General features: G+C 34.5%; 1 long non-coding RNA gene across 1 annotated transcript; it reads right to left on the reverse strand.

Moving 5' to 3' along the window:
• Nucleotides 1–233: 233 nt before the first annotated feature.
• LOC108367990 (uncharacterized) lies at nucleotides 234–11,347 on the reverse strand. The gene is made up of 2 exons (XR_001848317.1): nucleotides 11,020–11,347; nucleotides 234–280 (listed from the first exon to the last, which is right to left on the reverse strand). It is a non-coding gene; the product is annotated as an uncharacterized LOC108367990 (long non-coding RNA).
• Between the last annotated feature and the right edge of the window lie 1,567 nt (nucleotides 11,348–12,914).

Consider the following 12,914-nt stretch of genomic DNA (forward strand, 5'->3'; position numbering starts at 1 on the left):
TATGTACGTTTATAAATGTTCTGGAGCATTAAGAAGTGCACATATAAAAGTTTTCGTTTTAATGAATCAAGTTTTTATTTAATTGTAAAAATGCGTGTATAACGTATAAATTCATACAGCGTTGGCTAACGAATATATTGGTGATGTTCCGGATTCACAAGAACCGGCTTTGCGCCTAACTGACAAATCTTTACATCAGCATTGATGGAACCAAGCAGACATTAGATCTTTTGACATTTGCGAGAATACCATCCGGAAGGGGGTTGCGGTCAATAATTACCTGAAATAAAGAAAAATAAAGTAAAACACTATCTAGTTAACATTTTTTAATATATTAGCATGCAACAAATTACGGGTCGTTATCTATGTGCGGCATAATTTCAATTCAGGGTGAAAGCCTCATGTTCAATGAATACAACCCCCGCATTATACATTACAGTATTATTATATTACGGCGTTGCTGCGAGCTTGAAAAAAAAGTATCAATTGCCGAGCAGAAAAAGTAACATAAGCAAGCAAAACTGTTATTTGTTGAACTTTTATTTGAAAAACAAATAAATAAAATTTTATAATTAAATCAAAAAAAAAAAATATGTATATTACTTGCTTTAACAAAATCTGAAAATCTGTATGCTTATTTGCATAACGAAAACCAAACTTTTATAAGTAAATATGTGCAAGCTTGGGCATTGTATATTCTGATAGTTTCAGCTTTAAAACGCAAGAATATTAAAACAAATCAAATTTTTTCTACGCTCTTATCCATATTTTACAGCACGATCTGGACACCAAAATCAATATCACAAGCATAAGCAAAATATCAAAATTATTTTGACTTTAGCGTAATAACTGTACAATTTAGTACAAACAACCCCAAAGACCACACAAACGACTGACACAAGCCCGATAATGCGCAATGTTTTTGTGTGATTAAGAGGCCCTATAACAGCGGCGCGTGCAAATAAATTCAGGGTTGTATTTTAATCAAACTTATAAATATCTATATCTAAATATTTATGGCCTTTTTCATACATTTTTCAATTTATAAACCTTTTATAAAGCTACTTTATTTTTTTATGAGTAAGGCCTAAGACTTTAAATAACAAGAAAAAAGAAACAGTCCAGCGCCTTCGTCTTGGTCTGCAGGCTGTATCGGAGACACAGGCGCTAAATTTAAACGTAGAATACGTGGTATGGTTAAGAGTACATCCAAGTCAAAAAGGAAAGCACACACTATGAAAAAAATATCGATAACTGAAGCGATAATAATATCGATAGCAAAATCGATCGATAAAAATGATAAAAACATCTATAACAATACCGATAAAAACATCGATAACAAAATCTATAAAAATATCGATAACAAAATCGATAAGAACATCGAGAGCAAAATCGATAACAAATTCGATAAAAGTATCGATAACAAAGATGATAAAAGCATCTATAACAAAATCGATAACAAAATCGATGAAAATATCGATAACAAAATCGATTACAAAATCTTAAAAAAATCTATTACAAAAGCTGATAACAAAATCGATTAAGATATCAATAAAAAAATCGATAAAAAATACCGTTTATCATATCAATAAGTTCCGAAAATATCGATAGCAAAATAAATAACATTATCGATAAAAATTTGTATAACAAAATCGATCAAAAATGTCCATTACAAAACCGATAAAATATCGATTATTATATCGATAAGTCCCGAGAATTCCGAAAATCTCTAAACTCCCAAACTAGTCCCCAGATTGAGTCTCTGTCTATATCCCTTTCTCTATAATTACCTTTATTTTAATCTCTCTTCCTCTATCTTCATCTTTACTTTTATCGGTATCCTCATCCTCATATTTTTCTTTATATTTATCTTTGTTTTTAGTTTTATGTTGATCATAGTCTTCATCTACATATTCTCCTTCACCTTTGCCTTTGATAAATATTTATTGTGCCATCTGTTATTCAAAAGCCGAAATACCTACACACATATGTACTTTCTGTCTCCTTCTCTCACTTCCAGCGCATGCACGTGTTTGCAAAGTGATGACGAAGTGATTTTGTCTGGAAAAGCATTTATGTCCATATATTTGAATAAAATAAACATACTTAGAAGATATCAGCCAATACTTCCCATATACCATACGAAAGGAAAATACGCGAATTTTTGATAAAAGAAAACAAAAGCAAAATCATTCGAGTGGTTTTCGAGCATTTTGGTAATAAAAAGAAATTGCAAATTTTTTCAAAAATTTGTTGCCTTTAAATGCTCGATATTTGATAAATTTATATATAAAATTTGTGCACGATAATATTTCAACTGTTCCAAAGAACCCATATCCCGAAAATTAAAGTTATATCTGCCAACCATAAGTTGCTAGAGATCTTTAAAGGCTCAAAATTTACCCAAAAATAAACCAACATTTACCGTTGTTTCTACGACGGACACCGAATTGGTTTGCCACACTTTTCTTTGAAATCGCTTCACTGTTCTCGCGCAATAAGCGTTTTTGTGAAGCTTTAAAAATTATAACTACAACATTTGAACATAGCCTCCATATCGAAACGTAAGACGTGTTCTACGTCAAAAATGATTTGCCTTTAAACTAATAATATTCATAGTTTTCAAAAATTCATTTCTGCCAGCCAAAAGTATCAAATGGGACCATCTATGCTATAGCTATAGCTGTGGGAATGGCATCGTATTTTACGATATGATTTACTACTTCGATTAACACAATATCGATTGTTTCGTAGAATGACAAATTTAAAAAATATACCTTACATTTAGTAAATTTTTTTGGCTTGCCGCAGGGTACATATATCATCAGACCAACAATGTGAGCAGCATGCAACAGTTTTGGACAAAATTGGGAAATTTAGTTGGCACACAAGTGGTCGAATTACTAACTACTGCCGGCTGACGATATCATCCCGCCCCAAGCAGTCAATATGTTGCTGTATATTGTTGGCTTCTGGATTCAATTGCTTTGTTGTATTGCTAATTTGGTACTTTTCTCATCGCAAGAGCGCAAATTTAGCAACATTAAACAGAATTGGCTTGTAATTTCATTTCATTCGATATTGTAATATTTTTAGCAATTTTAGCATTGCTTTAGCGCAGCACCGTTAAGCTGATGTCAGATTAAACGCTGGCCAACTCCCATCTTTTTGTGCGCGTTGACAATCCGGCCGGTTTAATATTTATTTTGTTGCGTCCAAATTCGAATTTTCATGCAGAAACAAAAATTAAATTTCAGTAAAAAAGTAGTACAAAGTGGTTTTCTTGGCGTTCATTGTGGCATACCTTTTGCGTCTGGCGCTTTGATGGCAAAGTTATAAATGTCACGCAAAACCACAAAGTTTTATCTGGCATCAGCTTTAGTGCGCTGTTATTAGCATTCGTGTTTCGTGTTTGTACCATCATTGATAGTTTTCCTTTCGTTGGTATTCGGTTCGCAAAGCTACCGATCGCTATTCAATAGCCGATCGGCTATGCATCGCCAACATCTCTTGTTGGTGGTTTTAGTTTGGAATAATGCAAAGGCAACTTATTACCTCTACCATGTTATTAGTTGTTACTGTTTTGTTCTCGAGTTTATTGTTGCTGCACATTACAGTCGTTATTTTGCTGCAATAATTACGGTTTTCGTGTGTGCGTCTGTCAAAAAAGTGGCGTTTTCACCAACCATGGCATCCTGAAGCAACACCAGCAGAACGTCCATATTAGCGAACTTATTTTTTTTAATACTTATTTGTTTAGTGTGGCATGCATAATTCAACGAGTGTTTGCTAAACTCAAAAAGTTATAATACCCGTGTGCACAAAAATAGTGTAACATACTATCCGTCATACCATCTGGCCGTACTCTTCAACATTATCAACCGTTTCTGTATTTAAATACATTTACCGCCCTTTGCAAATTTGTAGGAAATGAACAATGAATTGAGCGTTCAAAGTGCAAAGTGTTGGAGCTGTCAGTTGAGCATGCGAAAATTCAAATGACCGCAGAAGTTTTTATTTTTATAAAAATCCATTTTAATTCCATAAATGCCCTCGGAGGATTAAGGGGCAAGAGGTATTAGAAAAAGTGCTCTAAACTGTCTCAATTAAAATTTGTTAACCAATCAACAGAAAATCCGAGCCGTTGACTTTTATTGTCACTCAGTCGTAAACGCATTTTACTACTATGCATACTCTCGTTTTCTTTCTTCATTCCCCTTCCTATCATTAATGTGTTCCGTTCCTGTCGTTCTTAGCTGTAATCTTCTTTCTTAGTTACTTTCGCGCTTTCATAACTGCATGATAAAAACATAGTAAGGTAAAACCGTTCTCTCAATTCGTCGGCCATGATTTTTTTTTTTTTTTTGAAGTTTGCCAACATTTTAAAATCATATAAAATTGAGAGTAGAAAAAAGGAATTGTTCAAAGGTATTCATCACATTGTGCAAGTAGCCTCATTAACGCAACATTACTGTGCGCACTGAAATACCACATGTTGGCTTTCTGATTGGTATTGTTGCGCAAAGAACTGGTTTACCACCATAACATTACTCGTACGAGCGTTGTATAAGGCTCAGAACTTTTCTCTCACCTGACCGCAAGACTTCTATAACAATTTGCTGACATATGACGCATCTTCTATGATATTTATATTCGTTTAATTTAGCGCACATCTGTTGCAGTATTACGGCGTGGCCATTTTTCTCTGATAAGTCATTAGATCACAGCAACTCCGCATAATACGAGGCAAACTGCACTGATAAGTCAATGACTTCACATTACCCGCATTGTATTTTTAAATGCTATACTGATGCTGTCGATTAACGATCATCTTTAAATATACTTCTATCTTTAAATAAAATACTGTTACATTTTGAACTAATAGAAAAGGTCGGAAACCAAAAATAACCTCCAAGGCGACCTCCATTAGATAAAGGAACAGTCCAATGCCTTCGTCTTGGTCTGCAGGCTGTATCGGAGACACAGCCGTTAAGTTTAAACGTAGAATACGTGGTATGGATGTACTCTTACCAAGTTAAAAACGAAAGCACACACTAATAAAAAAATATCGATAACAAGAGTGATAATAATATCGATAGCAAAATCGATAAGAAAATCGACAACAAAATCGATAAAAATATCGTATAAGTAAATAAACCATTTGAAAAATTTTATGTTTGACGCTTTGTTGTCATTTTACATGAGCCAATCTCATTTATAACTCACTGACAATTAATTGCTATTTACATTTGGTTGGTTTATTTAAGGCTATTATCCAGATATTCAACACAAGCGCGATGCAAACCAACAATAAAACCACGTAAAACTCCAAGCATACATAGCAACAACACAAACAGAACAACTTCACAGCACAGCAACAAGCAACATGCAACAAACTGTAGGTGTTGATGGAGAGAAACGTACGGTCACTGCAGACGGAAAAGAATTATTTAATGGTTACGATTTTCGACTAATGAAGATCATTTAATACAAGTTTCGTTTGATTAAACAAAGATAACTAGTGGAAGCGGCGACGATGCTGATTTTGGAGGCAATCAAAACAAAAACAGGGAACGCAAAGAAACAAAAGTAGTCACTGGAGCAAACTGGCAGTCATACAGAATGGATTGAAATTCGCTTGATATCCACTTCACTCTTCATTTCGTTTCATCGCAATCAAACAAATACCTTTTCAAGGCAATGCCACCCAAGTATGTAATAAACCAAACGGAAAAATATATACAATCGTTTCATTTAATTAAGGACCCGCCTGCTTGCTGACATCGGAATGTCAACCAGCCAGGTGGCAAAAGGGCGAATACGAGCTACCTCGCGCCAATACGTACGCATTAATAGGGTATTCAGTTGGCCATTAACATTGAAAGGGAGCCAAAAACCACACCGAAATAAGCAGTAAATAAAGATCTAAAGATTATGTTAGTCAGTTTTAATCTACCCTTCCCCTTTCCTCTTCTGGCTACCAACTATGAATACTATTAATAACTTAACTAGTGAACCCCCCTTGGCGTTAAAACGCCAACAATTTAATTTCAAAACCTTAAAAAATATTCGAAATGTTAGTCAGAGTTATAAGATATTCGAGTGCCAATGAAGAACAGTCGCACAGTGTGTGTTTTTAATTTCATCAAATTTGAAATTACCCTACACCGATGAAAAAGTTCTTAATTAAAATAAAAATACATTTTTATCACACTTTTACAGGCTGTTTTTAATTTGACCACCCGTTTTTGAAATTCCTTTTGAAAAGTATTCCTAAACTAAGATCTTCTTAAATGTCTTTCGTCTGACATTGTGATACACATGTATTTTAATAAGCCGATGAACTAATTTGAATTTTATTGTTCGAACAAATGGCAACCCTCCTATATAAATGTATAATATGAATGTATCATTTTAAACACGTGGCAACACTTTTTGATAATTCCAAATGGTCAAACTAAAGACTTCTTAACATTCTTTCATTAGACTCTCTCTCTCTCTTCCTTCCTGACAGTGCGATGCATATTTTAATTAACTGATGAATTAGTGGAATTTGATTTTTTTTAAATATGGCAACCCCGCTAAGTACAGTTCAGAAATAAAACTTTTCAAACGCCCTTCGATTGATACCCATATTACAACAATTAATTTAACCTACTAAATAATTTAAATTTAACTATTTAAACAGGTGGCAACCCTCTTCCAACACAACAAAAATATTCTTAGCGGTCAAACTAAGGATTTCTTAACACTCCTTCGTTTGACATACACATTTTCATATTTCATATAACTTGTGTATAAGTAAACTAAATGCGACATTTCGTGCAGATAGCAACCATCTCAAAATATTTTCATATTTTCTCGATCTATACTTATTTTGTAATAATTGATTAATTTTTTTAAATACTTTGAAAAAAAAGGTGGCAACTCTTTTTAAAAAATGTAAACCTTATTCCACATATCTATAGTCCAAACCTTTTAATTTGACACCTCATTTTGGAAAATACAACGAACAGTGCGAATATGATGGCATTGATTTTTAAATAATTTGAATTTAATTGTTCAACACGTGGCAACTCTTTTCGAAAAACTAAAAGCATTTTTCACATCTATAGACCAAGCGGTTTAATTTGGCATCTCATTTTCGAAGATCGCGCGAACGGTATAGATCTTATGTCCTGGGCAAGAAAAATCGCCTATTATATATATAGATAAGCATTTTTATACGTTTGGAATCCGTATACATTTTGAAACGTCGAACTTAACATTGGCATTCTGTAGTAGACTTAAGAATATTTTCAACTACTAATGAGATATGCTGTTCTGGACGAAGTAAATTAACAACAATACACGCATTAGCAACACATTTGGTTAAATTTCTGTTTTTTTATTAAGTATAAGTTTTAGTAGTATAAGTTTTTTGTTATTGCAGAATACCATCGACATGTACATATGTATATATACTAGGGATGTTAATTTTTTCGCTTTTTACGATGCCGTGATTTTCGGGCGGTCGTTATCACAATCATTACTTTTCAACAACTTAAATCGAAAAATTGCTTCTATCTCTCCTACCATAAAATAAATAAAAAATAAATGGATTTGAAACCTACTTTTTATTTAAAGTGGCGTTTTTAGTTTTTCTCTCCAACGTCAGGATTTATTTTAAAGAACTTTGCAATTTCAAAGATATGACTAGTACCAAAAATTATTTAAAAATGAAAGTGGACATTTTTTAGTGTTTAAGAATTTAAAATTTTTTTTTTTTTTTGTTGAACGCGCAAATGACTAGCTATTTCACAGATCCCCTATTTTATTCAGAAACTGAAATCGTAGACCTATTTTTGTCACACAATCTTATAGTACTATGCATATATTGAAGTTTCGATTTTGCATCTTTCATAAAACCACTTTCGCACAATAACCGCAAGCCACTAACCACCATCCGAGGGATAAGCGCCGATGAATTCAATGCAACACAGCCGCTTAGTGCAAATGCATTTCAATTAAAATCCATTTATTATGCAAAAACAAAAGCAACAATATCAAGTAGCAAATACGTTACTACAAAAATGGAACAAGCAACAAATGACATGACAGCGACAACAAGTGCAGCAGATGAGCTCGCCAGCGCAACTACTCTGCCCATACCGATCCGAATGCATGAATGAATGAGTGATTGCCATGCCAAACTGAAAACTTCAATAGCAAGTTGCTTGCACACTCAACTCCCATACTCAAACATACCCTGCAGGGAAACCGCGGCCTAGTTAATCAAATTTCTAGTTCGGATCTATCGGAAAAGGGATACAGCGGCAGGCAATTGACACTTCCTAGGACATCGCCATGTTAAATGCGCCAGTTTTTGCATGTAAAAGAGATATATCGCGGACCAATACTGTGTCTAAATGTACATATAGAAGCGCAACAGTTCATAACTAGAGATTTTCCCCACAGGGTATGTACATACAAATACAAGTGTAGCCACTACCAACACACTTATGCTGCAACCGCAAATGACAGCAAGCAATAAGACCCAGTGGGAAAATGTAATGTATAGACATCGAAAAACTAGTCAATAAAACAGACGTTTTTGCACTCGAAAATGCATTTTTCCCACGACGATGTCCTACGAAAAGTGGGACATAAAATTTTGTATTACGTGGTATCGAGGAATGAATATGATTTAATATGAATTGATGGGACTTTAGAATGCTGATTGCATAGTAAATAGTAACAGAACTCATAAGAAGTACATAACATTATTTATCACGCACATAATGCATTAGTAGTTTTCTCACTGGGAATTTACCTAACTGCGGTAGTAGTAGCGGCGAAACTCAAGTTTATGGCTGCAATAATCCACCAACGGGTAGGGGGCGTCGCTTTGCTTGCCTTTTTTTGCCGTGACTCCTTTAGTGTGACGCTTATCAATTTGCATAATTCTAGTTGGGATCGAATTTCTTAATGCAAATCAACACCAACTGCCTTCTTTTACTCCTTACTATAAATTCACTACTTTGGCTTGCCTATGGAGCATGTTATGTAAATATTTTAAGCTTCAACGCCTCACACGCTCCCCCCTCACTAAACAAAGTGTTAATTGCCGAACAGCATGTACATACTTGATCATCGTAGTGTCTTCTTAATTAATTAACTTTGCAAATTCGTTGACTCACTTCTGCTCTTGGTGCTCTTTCTGTGAGGCCATGAGAAAGTAATTTTTTTTTCTACTTATGTGCTTTCATTTTTCGTATTAAATAACTTTCCGCGAAGAAAAGAGAGATACTGGATACTGGATACTTATGTAAGTGCGTAGTATTTATAGCTTCACTAAATACTGGATAAAAAGTACTAAACAGTTTATTAAATACTAAATACTTGCTATTTACTCAGTGTAGAAATAAATAATTTCGCGACTTTCGAGACTATTTCAGTATTTTCGGGCATACTTTGGCATTTTCGGGACTATTTCAGAATTTTAGGTATTCTAGGTAATCTTCGGGATTTTAGGGATTACTTCGGAATATTCGCCACTATTTCGGGGTTTCTTGAGCATATGGAGATTTTCGGAACTGGTTCAGGATTTCCGGTCTTCTATAGACTATTTCGGGATTCTGGGACCACTTCGTAATTTTCGGGACTTTGTTAGGATATTCGGTATTCTAAAGATTATTTCGGGATTTTCGGACCTATTTCTATACTTTCACGACAACTTCAATGTTTTTATAATTTTCGGGATTCTCGCTTCCAGATTTTTAGGATTTTCGGGAGTCGAGGGAAAATTAGTTGAGTTGAGGTGTGCTGAGGTGAATTTAGTAGAGGTGAATTAAGATGAGGCGAGTTGAGATGGACAAAGTTCAGATGTGTACTTAACAGACAATCTCAGAGTTTGGGATACATTTTCCAATAACGCTTTCAGTATGAAACAGCATTCGAACTTTGGGGGAGTATCTTAAAATTAGTACGCTACGTAAAGAGAGTCTCTTAAGATTTCACTATGACACATGGATAGTAACGTAAAGCCCAAGCCAAAAACCTTAAAATTATTCCATAGTGTTATTATTAAAACCCACTTAATCTTTGAAAAATTAAAAATATAGTACAAAATGTTAAAATATTTCATGAAATACTATTTTCCGCATACTTTTTGAGACATAGTATTACCCATTTTAAAATCTGCTTATCATTTTTAGACAGATTTTAGTCTGTTCGACCAGCTGATAATTATTGCAAATTATCACAAGTTATCAGGTTTTCGACCCGTCATCTTAAATTTTTAAAATCTAACTGCAGATTCGTAATCAGCGACTTTTAATATAGTTAAAACCTTGGCATTATTAATTTTCTATGATCGTTTAAGATTAAATTCTTTCTGTGATCAATTTTTCCTGCACCCCTAAACACAAATACACCCCCTGCTTTAAGGGTGCACGCGATCAATTCGGCATAGGGCTCATTCGAAAGGGCACGGTTTAGCCTTTAATTTCTGATATATGCAANGTCCCGTCTTATTCGCAAAACCCTTGTAGACCAGTGTAATCGTTCGTTGCTCTCTTGCAAGTCGACTGTCGACTTTTTAAAAATATATTAACGAAGTTCAAAAACATTTCCAATTTTTTATTCCTAATTTTGCAGTTTTTTGGCCTAGTCAGCTTAAATATAAAAATATGCTAGTTTAAAAATTCTGAAAAATTCCGTGGATTTTTTAAATTTCTTTTTAAAGGACGATGTTATGCACTTTCTTCCATATAAACAAAATTTTCGAACATATTTTATATGGAAGAAAATGGTGGCACATGCGTCTGCAAAAAAAAATTACCAAAAATCAACGAGATTTCTCCGAATTTTAAAACCTGCACAATATTGTACTAAAATTTGAAACATTTAAAATTAAAAAATTAATTCTTCCGACAGTTTTTTTTATCTGCCTATTTGTCTGTCATCGCCGTCGGGAATACGCAATTTTATACGCTATCATTCTTGTATAAATGCATACATGCCGTTTTGCTTACTTACTTCAACTAGACCCCGCCGCTTATTTTTTGAGTCCACGAGCAGTTGCACTCACTCACAACGTATTATTTCCATTTCAATACACTAATCTCTGTTCACAATTTTAATTTGGCTTCTTCATTATTTACTTTCTTGCACTGGCAACAAAACTGTTAAATTTGCACATGTTTTCCGCGCTTATATTTACAATGAGTTCATTTGTGTGCGTTAGTGTACTGGTATCTCATACACTGCGCGCCAGCTTAGCCTCACCTACGCAATTAACCGTCCAGCGGTAAAAAGAAACCGACTCCGTTTACAGTTAGCAAGAAAATAAAACCCTCGCATGGTGATAAGCCACTGCCACCTGCATCTGGTTAAGTTGGAACAAAAGTGTAGCAGTTGGTAGTGGTTTGAAGTCAAATACAACATGCAGCATGTTGTATCGCTAAAATGTTGGATTGCAACAAGAGATCGTACGCTGTAGTGCAAACAATGGAAGGCTATTTTCTACGGCAGGTAACTCTTTTACCTAGCGCTCAAAAGATCTCAAATAATTTCTTCAATTCATGCACGTTTTCTCTTTTTATTTACTTTACGTTTAAAGCTCTCTCTTTTTTTCCTTGAATTTGCGAATAATTTTTCATTAAGGCTATGTGTTTATAAAGAAACAGAGAACGTCTTAAATATTACTCTCTCCTTCTTCCTATTTATTTTTAACATCTCTTTCAAGTTTTTAAATTTTTTCTCTTTACTTGCTTAGTAGATTTTACTTCACATAGAGTTACCCTAATCCCCACAGGTATATGATATTTAAATACAAGTTTCATTCATAGATGTTTAGTCACATTAGATTGTCAACCACTACATCTACTTTGAAAGCGTTAGCAAAATACCAAATGCTGGACGGGAATTCACATTAAGGCGATTGGTCGGTTTAGCAATTGGTAAGTGAGCACGCCAGCAAATAGTTCATCCAAAAGAAAACCATTATTTCAGAAAATTGTATGTAATCATTTTTTTTTTTTGTACGGTTTCTACTGTTCCCGTTCATCGCTGAGAGTGGGCACTAAGGCTGTTAAATTTTCTAGAAAAAGAGAAAAACATGTAGAGACTTCATAACGGTGTTAACACTATTGTTGCAAATGGCACTTATTCGTTATTTGATATTTAGTTCTTATGAGGCTTTAAACTGTAGCTTTTACTTGCGCATGCGCTGCAATTACATTTTGGTAAAAGAAAGAAGGCCTTACTCGATCTTACCCATTAGTTTTAACTTTTTGGTGAATATTTCTTGTAAAATAGGCATTGTTCATATATTGCTAGTTTATCGAATAATTTACCATACATCCATAATTAGAGTGACCGAATTTTCTATTGTGATTGCCCTCTTCAAGCGAGTTATCGACACAGAAAGTAGTCAATTGCCTCTTTCTCACCACCGCAACTTCTGTAGATATTACGTGTTGGTATTAGCCATCGTTGCAGCGGCCACGCTGTATTCAGCAATTTTCTTAGCCTAATCACTATAAGTTGGTAGTACGGAGCTATCCGCATCGTCTTCTCTTGGCATCTCTTAGCCGTGTCTGGCAATGCCATCAACCGATTGATTACCTGCAATACCGCTATGTCCGGGGACCCAATATAGAGTGACGTGGATTTGACTCAGTGGCGCCAGCGTTTAATGCAATTCCCGATTTTACTATTTTAGATCCTATTTCCTTCAGTACTACTTACTTTACTATCGACAAATATATTGGCTGTATCTTCTAGAACAGTTATACTAAGTAAAATACTAGCCGCCCTTTCTATAGCGCAGTTCTCTGCTTGGAAGGCTCTGCAATCATTCGGCAGACGAAAGAATCAGTTCATCTTTAGGATCTTCGCGTAGAGACCGGATCCAGTTCTTTGCTCTATCT

This window comes from Rhagoletis zephyria, unplaced genomic scaffold, assembly GCF_001687245.7.
Source record: "Rhagoletis zephyria isolate East Lansing unplaced genomic scaffold, Rhagoletis_zephyria_1.1 Rzeph_scaffold_02909, whole genome shotgun sequence".
Taxonomy (NCBI): Eukaryota; Metazoa; Arthropoda; class Insecta; order Diptera; family Tephritidae; genus Rhagoletis; species Rhagoletis zephyria.